Below are 12,807 nucleotides of genomic sequence, written 5' to 3' on the forward strand. Positions count from 1 at the left end.
TGGTGTCTTTTCAAAACAATTTTTTGAACTGTGAAATATTGCTTTATAATATTCAGTTTAAGCATTTTATAACTTACCTTCAAGTAAAAAAGGGAAACAGATTACAAGAAGCTTATCTTCCCAAAATACTTTATACTATTGGAGTTCCATCAGCAATTATACAAAACAACACTCCCAACATGAGGAAGGACATTTGACCCATCTTAATTTATCCATCCAGAACCAATTTACATTGTCAGTCTGGTCACTCATTGCATAAAAAAAACCTTCAGTCCTACTGCTGTCTTTTACTATTTTAAACCCACGTCAAACTTGTCCAACACCTATGTTAAATTTACAGTACTAATCCTGATTAACATTTTGCATACTATTTATGATTTAATATGCATTGATAAGATCACCTGTTCAATCCCTTCTTCCCAGGCTGAAAAACCCAAATTTATCCAGTCTTTCTTCATTATTCAGATCCAATATTGGAGCTATTCTATCAAGTTTCTCAACAATTAGATCCGAAGAATCAGTCTTTAGTTTGATCGCCACGATATCTGATATGCGCTGTTTAGTCCAAGTAGTTCAACATTTCTTTGTTGATTTCTGCTCAGCATGAGTTGCATAAAAACTCTATGCAGCATTTGGAAAGCATGAATTTCCCATATATAAAATGTGGAGAAGTAATTTTGCATGTACTATGATAAAGTAAGGACAGAAAAATCACTGTTATCATTCGGTGCTTATTTTTGTTTCAAATGGGACTGTTTTCATATCATTTCACTCCAATCTGTTCCATTGGAGCCAACTCAGCTAATGTTCTGGGGACCCAGGTTCAAATCCTGTCACGGCAGATGGTGGAATTTGAACTCAGTAAAAAAAAAAAATCTGGAATTAAGAATCTAATGATGACTATAAGTCCATTGTCAACTGTTGGAGAAACCCACGGTTCACTAAATTTCCTTTAGGGAAGGAAATCTGCCATCCTCACCTGGGCTGGTCCACATGTGACTCCAGAGCCACAGCAATGCTGTGGCTCTGACTGCCCTCCAAGGGCAACTAGGGATGGGCATTAAATGCTGGCCAGCCAGCGATGCCCATGTCCCACGAATGAATTTAAAAAAATGCAAGTCTGTCAATAGTTTCTCCTCATAGCAAAGCTGTGGAGAAGTTAGAATTTCCTCCAATTGATTGCAAAGATGACTAAAGCCATTGTTTTCACCCTCACTACTTACTATAAATCACACCACCACAATTACTTGCGCAGGGTAGAATTTGTAAAATTTTGGTATCCTATTTGCTTTCAGATATTATCTTATTCACTACCAAAGTCTCTTACTTCTCCCCCTACATACCTCTATTGTTCCTGGACTCAGGATCTCCATGATTCAACTTGGCCACTTACTGATTTCCAACCTCCACTTCTCCAATTTAACTTGCACCATCTCTCACCTTCACTGATCTACACTGAGACCTGAGAGGGAATTGCCAGAAACAGGAGTGTTAGGAATGCATGCATCATTAAAAATTGATCTTAGGAGTGTGTCTGCCATCTGGTTCCAAAGTGTCCTCTCTTATTTCACAAAGGCACATTTAGATGCCTGTCAGTAACCTATCCACTGCAGTTGGATATTACTTACTACTGCAGGGTAATTATTGAGACGTTAATTTCACCTTCTAAATTAAATTCCATTGAACTTTTAAGTACAACAACACCCCCTTATTAATCTCACCAATGAATACAGTCTCCAGACCATGAATACAGACTGTCTAGAAAAATAACCGACTACATTTGCAATTTCAAAACCAAAGGAACTGTGAATGAAATTAAGCTGATGCATTGATTTGACTTCAGGGTTTTGAACATATAATTCCACCCATTCTCAGAAGTTGCCTTCACATTAATATCAGGGCCCTTGATCAAGTTTTAATCATTGCTAAATCCCTGATGTTCTAAAACGAATCCTTCCCTATATCTTGCCTTGCACTCCAACTTCTTACATTTTTCTCCCTCGACTCCATTACCAGCAGGATCATTAGCTGACTTATACATGCTCTGAAACAATTTAGGAATATAAATTACATAATTCATGTTGAGTTAGACACTTAATTCAATGACGATAATGTAGTCCATGGTGCTTTGAGTCTACAAATATTGAAGCTAATTGCAATGTCCTGCTGAAATAAACATTAACCAGTGTTAAACCTGGAACTCGTATGTATAACTCAATATAACATTGGGTAGTGAAAGAGGCATCTTGGCAATTAATCCAAGATATTCCAAAATAATATTTTGCTACAAAAAAACTCCAATTGTTCAATCAAACTCAATAAATTGACGACTGCTGAATTGAACTACAGCATCTACAACCAATTGGACACGGTTAAACGTAGCAGATATTTGAAATATCATTGCATTGATGCAATGTGCTTGCAATCTCATTGACTGAAATGCTCAATTCCGCTGGCCTCATGTTTATTAAAACTGTCCCGTACATGGAAAACTGTGCACATTCTGTCCAAAAATCAACAACAAATGCATTTACAACACTGCTGCATATATGCAGGAGCTGCACTGGATCCAAACAGCAATCCTCCCCAGTGACTCCACATTTCCTTGCAAGTTATTATCTGTTCAGGTTGTCTCCATCAAGCAAGAATCACAATGTTTTGAGAAATGGAATCTCAACAAGAGCGGTGACAGAAAACACCCCAACTTTTCCCCATAGCCCTGCAAGCAAAAACCTGAATCTGCCTCGGCCACATTCTCAGGCACTGCATTTCAGATCGTAACCACTCACTGCACGAAAATGTTTTCTCTCTTGTTGCTATTGCTCCTTTTGCCACTCACCTTAAGTCCGTGTCCTCTAGCTCTTGACCCATCTGCCAAAGGGAACAACAGCTTCACCTAATCTTCTTTGTCTAGACCACTTATGATTTTTGACCAAGTCTCCTCTTCAACTTCTCCAAGAGGAATACCTCAGTTTCTCTAAACTCACGACATGACTGACATTCCTCATCACTGGAATCATTCTGGTAAATCTTCCCTGCACTCTCTCTAATGCCTGCACATCCTTCATTAATTGCAATGCTCAGATCTGGGCACAATATGCCAGTTGATGCCAAGCCAATGTTTTATACAGATTTATCAAAATTTCCTTATAAAATACACAATTATGACATGATAACCTCTATAATGTATTCATCCGAAATGTGGTTGACTTCATAAAAAGTTTGAAGAGTATGTCAATTTTTTCTATGGTATTTTATGATCTTAGTAACACAAATGTACAGCTGGAAGAAATTTTAGTACTAAAGGTAAAACCTGCACTGGGCTTTCAAAACCCAGCACAAATCTGACCTACAGTGTAAGAATTAAATGGAAAGCACTTTAATATGCAAACTCAACCCAGCCCACCTTCAAAAAAAACTTATTCAACATGATGGATCACACCTGTCCATTGATACAAGGACAGGTTTTCACTGCAAGAGAGTGCTATAGAAACAAGAAAAGTATCTCACACCAATGAAAATCTTACAACACCAATACTAATATACACTTACACACTAACCAGCTGTGACAGTCAGATGATATTTTGCACTCTCTCCTCGATGAACGGTATGCTTTGTCTGGATAGCATGCAAGAAACAATGCTTCTCATTGTATAATAATACACGTGGCAATAATAAATCAAATCAAAATTAACTTTATCTTGCTCATGCCATACATTTTCAAACAAGGACTTTAACAGCATTCAAGCCCCAGGGCTCCATGGTTAGATTCACAAACTGCACTGTAATTTTGGAAGGTTTCTGTTGCTTCGAAAATAATTGATAAAATCACTTATCTTTTGCGTAGTCTTCCTGGAGTTAAGAAAGGAAATCTCAGTAAGGAATATGTGAATAGACACAGCAAGCTGCCCAAACAGAGAAGCTTGAGAATCACCAGTTTATATTAACGTGATTGAAAAGCCTGGAGTAACCTCCTGCTTTCATTGCCACACTTCAGCTCAGTGAAATACAAAGCTCCCTTCCCTCTTAGTCTTGCTAGAATTACAGGATTGAGTGATTATAATATCATTTATTCTGTTGATACAGGATAACTTAATCACACACCATACCCAGGTGGTTGCATAACGTAACGAGTTGGATTTAAACACCACCTCACAAATGTCATAAATAATACATAGAATTTCCATGACCAACCCCCTCTCTTGCTGGCAGTTCACAGGAAAATATGAAAGAGATAATGGGGAGGGGGGGGACGGGGGAAGAGAAAGAGAGGAGGAATGTGAATGAGAAACTGATTGTGTTTAAACTAAGAGATATGCTAAGTGAATAAATCAAATATTTAGAAACAGTAGAAATGTGGATAGAGAGTGGAAAATTGGACCAGGGAAAAGAAAAACAAGGTGGTTTAGAGAATAGGATGGGGAGGTCTGGGGTGGGCAAGGGGGTGTGGGATAGGGACAGGGTGGGCAAGGGGGGGCAAGGAGGGAGGGAGGAAATGGGCAAGGAGGGAGGGAGGGAGGGAGGAAATGGGCAAGGAGGGAGGGAGGGAGGGAGGAAATGGGCAAGGAGGGAGGGAGGGAGGGAGGGAGGAAATGGGCAAGGGGGGGAGGGAGGGAGGCAGTGGGCAAAGAGTGCTGCCGTCGGCTGGGTGAGGAGAGTGGGGGCGGCGATACAGGAAGCTCTGAAAACGGGGTACCTGTGGGTTGAGCAGATGGTCAATAAGCAGCCAGCCGGCAGTGAGGACTATCCGTGTCCAGCCATTCCGTCTGGACAATTCTTTTCCCCAATCCCGTTCCCCCACCCCCCCCCCCCCCCCGGCCCCTCCCTAAACTCCGGCCACAGAAAAGCTCCAACCCTTCGCAGCCCCTCCACTAAATTAAACCCTGGCTGCGCATAGCGGACAATCTTCCTTCCCTCTGGACACACACAAAGTGCCGCCAGTATCTACCTCAGGCCAGTCCCCGAGTCCCGCTCCCTCACTGAGGGAGCAGCCACCGCCGGAGAGGAAAAGCCATTAGTGTGAGAGCTGCCTCTTACCTGAGGGTGGGAGTGATGCCGGTGTCTAGGTAGCCGCTGCCTCCTGCTCCTGTGACCGCAGCATACAGGGCGGAGGCGATCACTCCCAGCAAATAGTTCTCTCTTTAAACGAGTGGCTGCCGGTTAAATGTAACGGTGTTCATCCCAATTCACACACAAGATCTTCCTGCTGCCCATTCGGTGTTCACAACGCCGGAGGTTTGTTGATGTCTCATGCAGACAGCAACTTGTCCACATTGCTGCAGCGCCGTCTGCTGAGCCAGTTCCACTCAGGAACATCTGAAACTTAGGCAGGGATTGTGTTTCCACCCTGCCAGCTATGGGGTTTATTTTTTTCAATAATTGGGTGATGCTAGTTTCGAGATCATCCTGAAAAGTTACCATCGATAAGGAGTGTGGAGCTGTCAAAGGTGAGGAGGTCTGATTTCAGTTAAAGAGGGATCTCTGCCTCACGTGGAGGGGAAATCGGTTGAGAAATGAATCTCTCAAAGAGGGAATAATTCAATCAGATCCAGAGTCGATACACCAGCGCAAGTCGGGTGGGGGTTCTGTTCGCAGTTCTCGCAGGCAGCCTTTCCAGCCACTTCACAGACTCCCAGGCCCAGAGGAGTCAGTGTTTCACATCTATACCCAGTGTGAGAGGCTGCCGTCCCTGTTGTACTTTTTTATTGAAGGGATTACTCTCCATCTTCACTTTAGCTCCTCATCTTTGACCAGGTTATCTGTTCTTTCAGGTTGCGCCTGCTTCGGTTCAGATGCCTTGTTCACACGGAAAGGCACTAGAGAGGGAGTTTGCTTGAAGCCACTTATAGCCAAGGGGCATCGCAGGAATTGAGGCTTTTGAAGCTTACAGGTAAGAATATTAAAGTTGTGTTTCCTTTCTTTGACTTTTTTTCCACTAGTTGTGATCCTTTAAAGAAATATTGTTTGACGTTTAGTGCTGCCTGGTATCTCCAAACTGGTTAATTAAAGGGCATCCTCACCCGAAATTAATCAGGGGTATTCAAAGCTAAAGGTCGGTGGATGACTAGCAACATTGTCCATAAACTGGAAAAATAGAGATTTATGATAATTATAGTTGTCGAAAACCAAGTTGAAGACAGAAAATATGAAGGACAAGTAGGAAAGGAAATGGTAGAGTCCCAGTTGACACTAAAATGAGTGGCACAGCAAAGTGTGCAGAGGATGCTGAAAGTCTGCAGAGATATATAGTCTAAGTGAGTGGGCGAGGGTCTGGAGGGTGGAGTACAATGTTGGTAAACGTGAGGTCATCCATTTTAGTAGGAATAACAGCAAAGTGAACTATTATTTAAATGGTAAAAAATTGCCACATGCTACTGTGCAGAGGGACCTGTGTGTCTTTGTGCAAAAATCACTAGGAATTAGTTTGCAGGTGCAGCAGGTAATTAAGAAGGCAAATGGAATTTTGTCCTTCATTGCTGGTGGGATGGAGTTTAAAAAGAGCGAGGTTTTGTTGCAGCTGTATAAGGTGCTGGTGAGGCCACACCTGGAGTACTGTGTACAGTTTTGGTCTTGAGAAAGGATATACTGGCACTGGAGGGGGTGCAGAGGAGATTCATTAGGTTGATTCTGGAGTTGAGAGGTTGGCTTATGAGGAGAGACTGAGCAAACTGGGGTTATACTAACTGAAATTCAGAAGAATGAGGGGAGATCTTATAGAAACATATAAGATTTATGAAGGGAATGGATAAGATCAAAGCAGGGAAGTTGTTTCCACTGGCGGGTGAAATTAAAACTAGGGAGCATAGCCTCAAAAAAAGGGAGCAGATTTAGCACTGAGTTGAGGAGGAGCTTCTTCACACAAAGGGTTGTGAATCTGCAGAATTCCCTGCCCAGTGAAGCAGTTGCAACTACCTCATTGAATGTTTTTAAGGCAAGGATGGATAATTCTTTGAACAGTAAAGGAATTAAAGGCTATGATGAGTGGGTGGGTAAGTGGAGGTGAGTCCACAAAAAGATCAGCCATGATCTTATTGAATGGCAGGGCAGGCTTGAGGGGCCAGATGGCCTACTCCTGCTCCTAGTTCTAATGTTCTTATGTTAAACACAATGTATGAAAATAGAATAACAAGTAACATAAGAAATAGGAGCCTGCTCTGCATTCAGTGTGATCATGATTGATCCAAATTCCATGTTTTCATCTGCTCCCTATATCCCTCAATTCTCAGAGAACAACATCTGTCTATCTCAACTTTAAATATACTCAATGGAACATCTGCAATCACTGGGGCAGAGAGTTCCAAAGATTCACAATTTTATTGGATGAAAATATTTCTCCTGATCTTAGTCCTACTTAATCCAAGACCTTATGCAGAGACTGTACCTACGTTCTAGATTTCCCTGTCACCACAAACAATCTCATGCCTACTCTGTCATGTTCATTCTTGTATGTTTCATCTCTGAATCTCAGTTCCAAAGAATATAGACCATATTTACTCAACCTCTTATCAGAACAAGCCTCTCACCCCCAATTAGTGAAGCTTCACTGTACTGTCTCCAACGAAAGTATATCCTTCCTTAAATGTAGAGACCAAAACTGCACCACAGTCTCCAGGTTTGGGTTCAAAACCTCTACAACTGCAGCAAGTCTTCCTATTTTTGTACCCCTATAATAAAAAGGAATTCTGAACTCTATGAATGCTGGATACAGCAAAGGTTATGGACCCTGACAACATTTTGGCTATAATACTAAAGTTGTGCGCTTTAGAACAAGCTTTGATGCTTTGTGGTTGAATGGTCCCTTAAGGGGGAGTTCCATAAGGGCTACATGATCTGGTCAGACCCTATGGAGCTTTGAGGTGGAAAGCTGAGCTGATTAAATGGAAGGGCAGTTATCCCAGGTCAGGGAGGAACCTCAAGTTGGAGCCAGGAAGGAGTGTTGTACAGTCACGTACTTAATTCTTTCTGACCCTTTTTTTGTAAATACTTATTAATTGGCAATAAAGCTTTTGCCACTTTAAGCCATAATAATTTGTTACACTAGCCAAGCTACTCCAGTACATCTGCAACAGATCTATACCCAACAATATGGAGTATTGTCCAAGTTATGTTCCATGCAGAAAAAGCAGAACAGATTCAATTGAATCTATTATCACTCCATCTGCTCTTAAGCACCGGCAAAATGATGAAAGGTGTCACTGACAGTGCTGTCAAGTGGCACTTACTCACTAATAACCTGTGCATTGAAGACGATGTGGAGATGCTGGTGTTATACTGCAGTGGGCACAGTAAGAAGTCTCACAACACCAGGTTAAAGTCCAACAGGTTTATTTGGAACCACAAACTTTTTGAGTGCTGCTCCTTAATCAGGTGAGTGCCTGATGAAGGAGCAGCACTCCGAAAGCTCGTGATTCCAAATAAATCTGATGGACTTTAACCTGGTGTTGTGCGACTTCTTACTCTGTTCATTGAAGATCAGTTTGGGTTCTGCCAGGACCACTCAGCTCCTGACCTCATTACAGCTTTGGTCTAAATGTGGAAAGGTGTGATAAGAGTGACAGTTCTTGACATCAAGGCAGCATTCGACAGAGTATGGCATCAAGAAGCCCCAACAAAATTCAAGCCAGTGGTAATCAGGGGGAAAATCCTCCACAGGTTAGAGTCAAACCTAGCACAAAGGAAGATGGTTGTGATTGTTGGAGGATGTTGCTGCAGGAGTTCTCCAGGGTAGTTCTCTAGGACCAAACATCTTCAGCTTTTCTTTAGTAATCTTCTCTCCATCATAGGATCAGAAATGGGGATGATTGCTGATGATTATATAATGTTATGTATCATTTATGATTCCAGTGGTACTTAAGCTGTTCTTCCTGTGCAGCAAAATCTGCAAGTTATTCAGGCTTGAACTGATATGTGGCAAATAACACAGCCTTCTGTTTTTGTTGTGGCACTGACTGCCTGCTTAGATGTCTTTTTATTGCTGCTTAAATGGTTTAAGAGGAGTTCCTTTAGTTTTACTGAATCTTATGCACTTTGTGGAAGTTTATGACTTTTTGAATTGTTAAGAGGAAGATTGATTGATAGGTCAGGTAACAGGAGTTCTTTTTCTTTCAATTTGGTTCAGAGTCAGAGGCTGGTTTGATTTTCAAGCTGCGGGCTGCCTATTTCTCTCCATCTCTTTGGTATTGTAAATTCTGCTGTCTACCAGGAAGTGGGTCTTTGTGCCTTCCTGGAGTGAAAATTCTACTGCTAGTGCTTTGCCCGCTCGTAACTAGAAGCAAGGATTGCTACTCAACAAACTACTTGTTGTAGTTTGCTGGCTAAAAGCTAGAGACCAATAGTGGCATTATCTCTATCTCAAGGTCTGCTGGAAATTACAAGGCTGAAGTCAAAGATTCAGTTCTCCAACCAAAGGATAAGTTCCAGGATCATGTCAGCATCCTTATTTTGTGCTAAACCTGCCGCAGGCGTATGTTTATAAGAAGGTTTATTTAGCTGTTTTTTTTTCTGTAATTGGTAAAAGTTACTGCTAATTTGCTTTGTTAACTATTCTTAAATTAATCTTGTTTGATAAACACTCCCTAGTGAGTCATTTGAATCATACCTGAAGTGAAACATCTCATACTTTACCCAAATTCAAAGTGCAAAACTTAGGATCCAAGCAGACTTCATAAAATACCTTGGAATTTCTGACCTGGATTATAACAATTGCCATTGCTGAATCCTCACTACCAACATCTGGCAGTTACAATTGACCAGCTATATAAATAATCTGGCTACAAGAGCATTTTGCAGATAGTAACTCATCTCCTAACTCCCCAAATGGGTAAATAACTTCCTGTCCTCCATGCAAGGCACAAGGTGGAGTGATGGAATTACTCTCCACTAGCCTTGATGAGTACAGATCCAGTAACATTTGAAAAGTTCAACACCAGCCAGAGCAAAGCAGCCCACTTGAGCAGCATCTCATTTACCACCTTAAACATTCACTCCCTCTGTCACTCTAACAGAATGTTAGCAGTGTGTACCATCTACAAAATGCACTGCAGCAGCTGACGAAGGTGTCACTGATAAGGCCAGCATTTGTTGCCCATCCCTGATAGCTGTTAAATGATACATCCAATAATATATTGAAACAAGCACTTCTCTTTGCAAAACAATGTCAAGAAGATACACCTTATAGCCAACCAACAATTTTAAATTCATCAGCTGGAAACATGTACTTTTTTATTTTAAAAAATCAGATTTTAACAAAAAAGTGAGTAACAGTTATTTGCACTGACGGTCCAAGATGGACATCTAATTTGCATTGCTACAATTACAATCCTCAATAAGATGGAGAAAGTCAGAAAGCCACTAGAGACAATGAGCTGAATTTTCTCGTCCCATCCACCACAGTAATCATAGCGGGCAGGGGCAGACCACGCAAACGTCTATTGACTTGAGCAGGATTTTCCAGTCTTGGGGTAAGCACGGCTGGAAAATTCCACCCAAACATTTTCTGTGGAATGTCCTTTCCTTGTCAGCTTGTATCTTGTGGGACCATGAATTGGATTCAATTTGAATTGGATTTTGGAGCAAGCAAGGAGTTGGATCAAGGGCTTGCACATCCAGTGTGTGGATTGGCTTTGTAACTTTAGAATCATAGAATACCTACAGGTGCACGAGGCCATTTGGCCCAGATTCTGCACCAACCACAATCCCACCCTGGTCCTATCCCCACACATTTACCTACTAATCTCCCTAACACTAAGGAGCAATTTAGCGTGGCCAATCAACCTAATCTGCACATTTAAGAATGTAGTAAATTTTTAAGAAAAGAGTCAACTATATGGCTGTAGGTCTGGTATCATTTATAGGTCAAACTGGGTGCAAAATACCCAGCCTTCCTGTATCATTAGAGACATGCAGCAGCCACCTTAAATCCCTGGAGAAATATTACTCTGCAAAATCTGAAAATTCAATAGCAAGATAGATGTCCCAGTATCAATATCCTTTCTACCAAAATCTGAGCTTCCCACTGACTGACCACATCAAACCTTATCTGCCCACCTGTGGCAGAGTGTGCAGATTCAGGATTGGATTTTTTACTCAACTCAGGACCCACAACCCTAGAATGGAAGAAAGTCATCTTCAGTTGATAAGGACTGCCTAAGAAGAAGAAAGGACTGTGAAAGGATACTACATTTCCTTCCATAAAGGACATTAATGAACCAGATAACTAGCTTTACATTAGCAATCCTTACATCAAATTTCATTCATCCATCATCCCTATGCTCCTTGACATTTACTAGCTCCTGGTTAAACAATGCTACAATTTTAAAATTTTCATCCTTAATTTCAAATGACCTGTTGTTGCACAGATTCAAGCCAGTTGGTGAAGTCAAAACTAGGACAGAGGGTGGGACTTTCTGCCTCCCTGTGGCATGTTTCACAACAGCGAGGATGGCCCAGTGTTGGTTGCTGCCAATGGGTTTCCTGCTGTTTGCATCCTCTGCTGGGGGGAGTGGGGGGGGGGGGTGCAGGCTGGGTATCACCATTGGTGGGATTGGACCGAAAATCCTGCCCACAGAGTTTGTTCACTTAGTACGGATTCTACACTCCTGCACCCAACCAGTGTCCAGCTATCGCCGGTTATAGGTGTGCAAATATCCATGACCTGTTCAAGAATGTATTTGTCAAAAATGTTGACACCTGGCCCCTCTTTATGTCTCTCTTTCAGCCCTTTGACCCTTCAAGAATGATGTGCTCCTCTGATTCCTACTACTTGAGCATCTCTAATTTTAATAACTCCAATGGTCACCCCCTTCAGTTGGCCCAGAGCCCTGGAATTCCCACTCTTCTTTGCAAATGAAACACGTTTGTTTTGATAGATTAATTCCAAGTTTCTGTTGAAGAACAAATTTGCTAGAACTTTCACGCACTGAGATATGCTAAGGAATAGAAGATAGAAAGACGTCAGATATACTTCAGACTCTGATTAAGATATATTTTAGACCCCAATCAAGATATATTTCAAACTCTGATCAATCAGAGTGAGATTTGTCTGGGGACAAAGAGTTAAAAATGTATTGAAATTGCTTGGGGAAATTAATACAGATTCAATTCATTTCATGTGCATGTGAAAACGCAATCATCCATGAATGGTTGTTCATGATTCTGTATTTCCTGGAATGTTCTTTGAATCATTACAGTGATGTTCTCATGTGTGAAATTGCTTGGTATGAAAAGTTTGAGACTACATCTCAAGAATGGAATATGCTTAAGGCTGTGATAATTTACAGCAGAGCTTTGCACACTATGAAGTAAGCATTGCTTCTTGCCCACTTTGTACTGAAATTTAACTGAAATCTGTAAAAAGTTAATATTTTTGCTGCAAATGTTGCAGAGAGCAAAACCCTTTCTTTAAAGTGCTTAGAAAAGCTTTTAGCTAATTATCTGCAAAAAAAACCTAACTTCCTCTTCCTATGTGTGACTGATAGAATGTAACTATTTGACATGTAGCATTTAAGTGGGAGTAAGTGGTTGAAGTGTTATTGCATTTTTGCATATTTTTTATGGGTTTTAACCACCCTACCAAATAGGTTACCATAATAAAAGCCTCTAAAATACTTGCTTTACAGGAGAAATGCACGTTATTGTTAATTTCATGCGCTGGCACACAATTGACATTCTGCTCCAATAATTAATTTCAGCAAGTTGAATGGGGCCTCTGCTCACAATTTCTAAATGAGCAATTAAATGTCAATTAAGATAACTGAGGAGACAACTGACAATGATTTTATGATCCCCGCAAGAGATTTACTGTCTGGG

The 12,807-nt window shown here is 41.2% G+C and overlaps 1 protein-coding gene across 5 annotated transcripts in view; it reads right to left on the reverse strand.

The window, feature by feature from the left end:
• The window catches only part of LOC145354635 (secernin-1-like), an 84,323-nt gene extending 79,048 nt beyond the window's left edge, over window positions 1-5,275 (reverse strand). Inside the window, exon 1 of one of the 5 annotated variants that reach the window (XM_080206104.1) lies at window positions 5,038-5,275. The gene's annotated coding sequence lies outside the window, so the exon portion shown is untranslated. Of the gene's footprint in view, window positions 1-1,343; window positions 1,380-3,552; window positions 3,574-4,696; window positions 4,768-5,037 lie in introns of those variants that run through there. The other 4 variants (XM_080206069.1, XM_080206077.1, XM_080206097.1 and 1 more) reach the window with 4 other exon arrangements.
• Window positions 5,276-12,807: the final 7,532 nt, after the last annotated feature.

This window comes from Carcharhinus amblyrhynchos, chromosome 2, assembly GCF_965287045.1.
Source record: "Carcharhinus amblyrhynchos chromosome 2, sCarAmb.v2.hapA, whole genome shotgun sequence".
NCBI classification, from domain to species: Eukaryota; Metazoa; Chordata; class Chondrichthyes; order Carcharhiniformes; family Carcharhinidae; genus Carcharhinus; species Carcharhinus amblyrhynchos.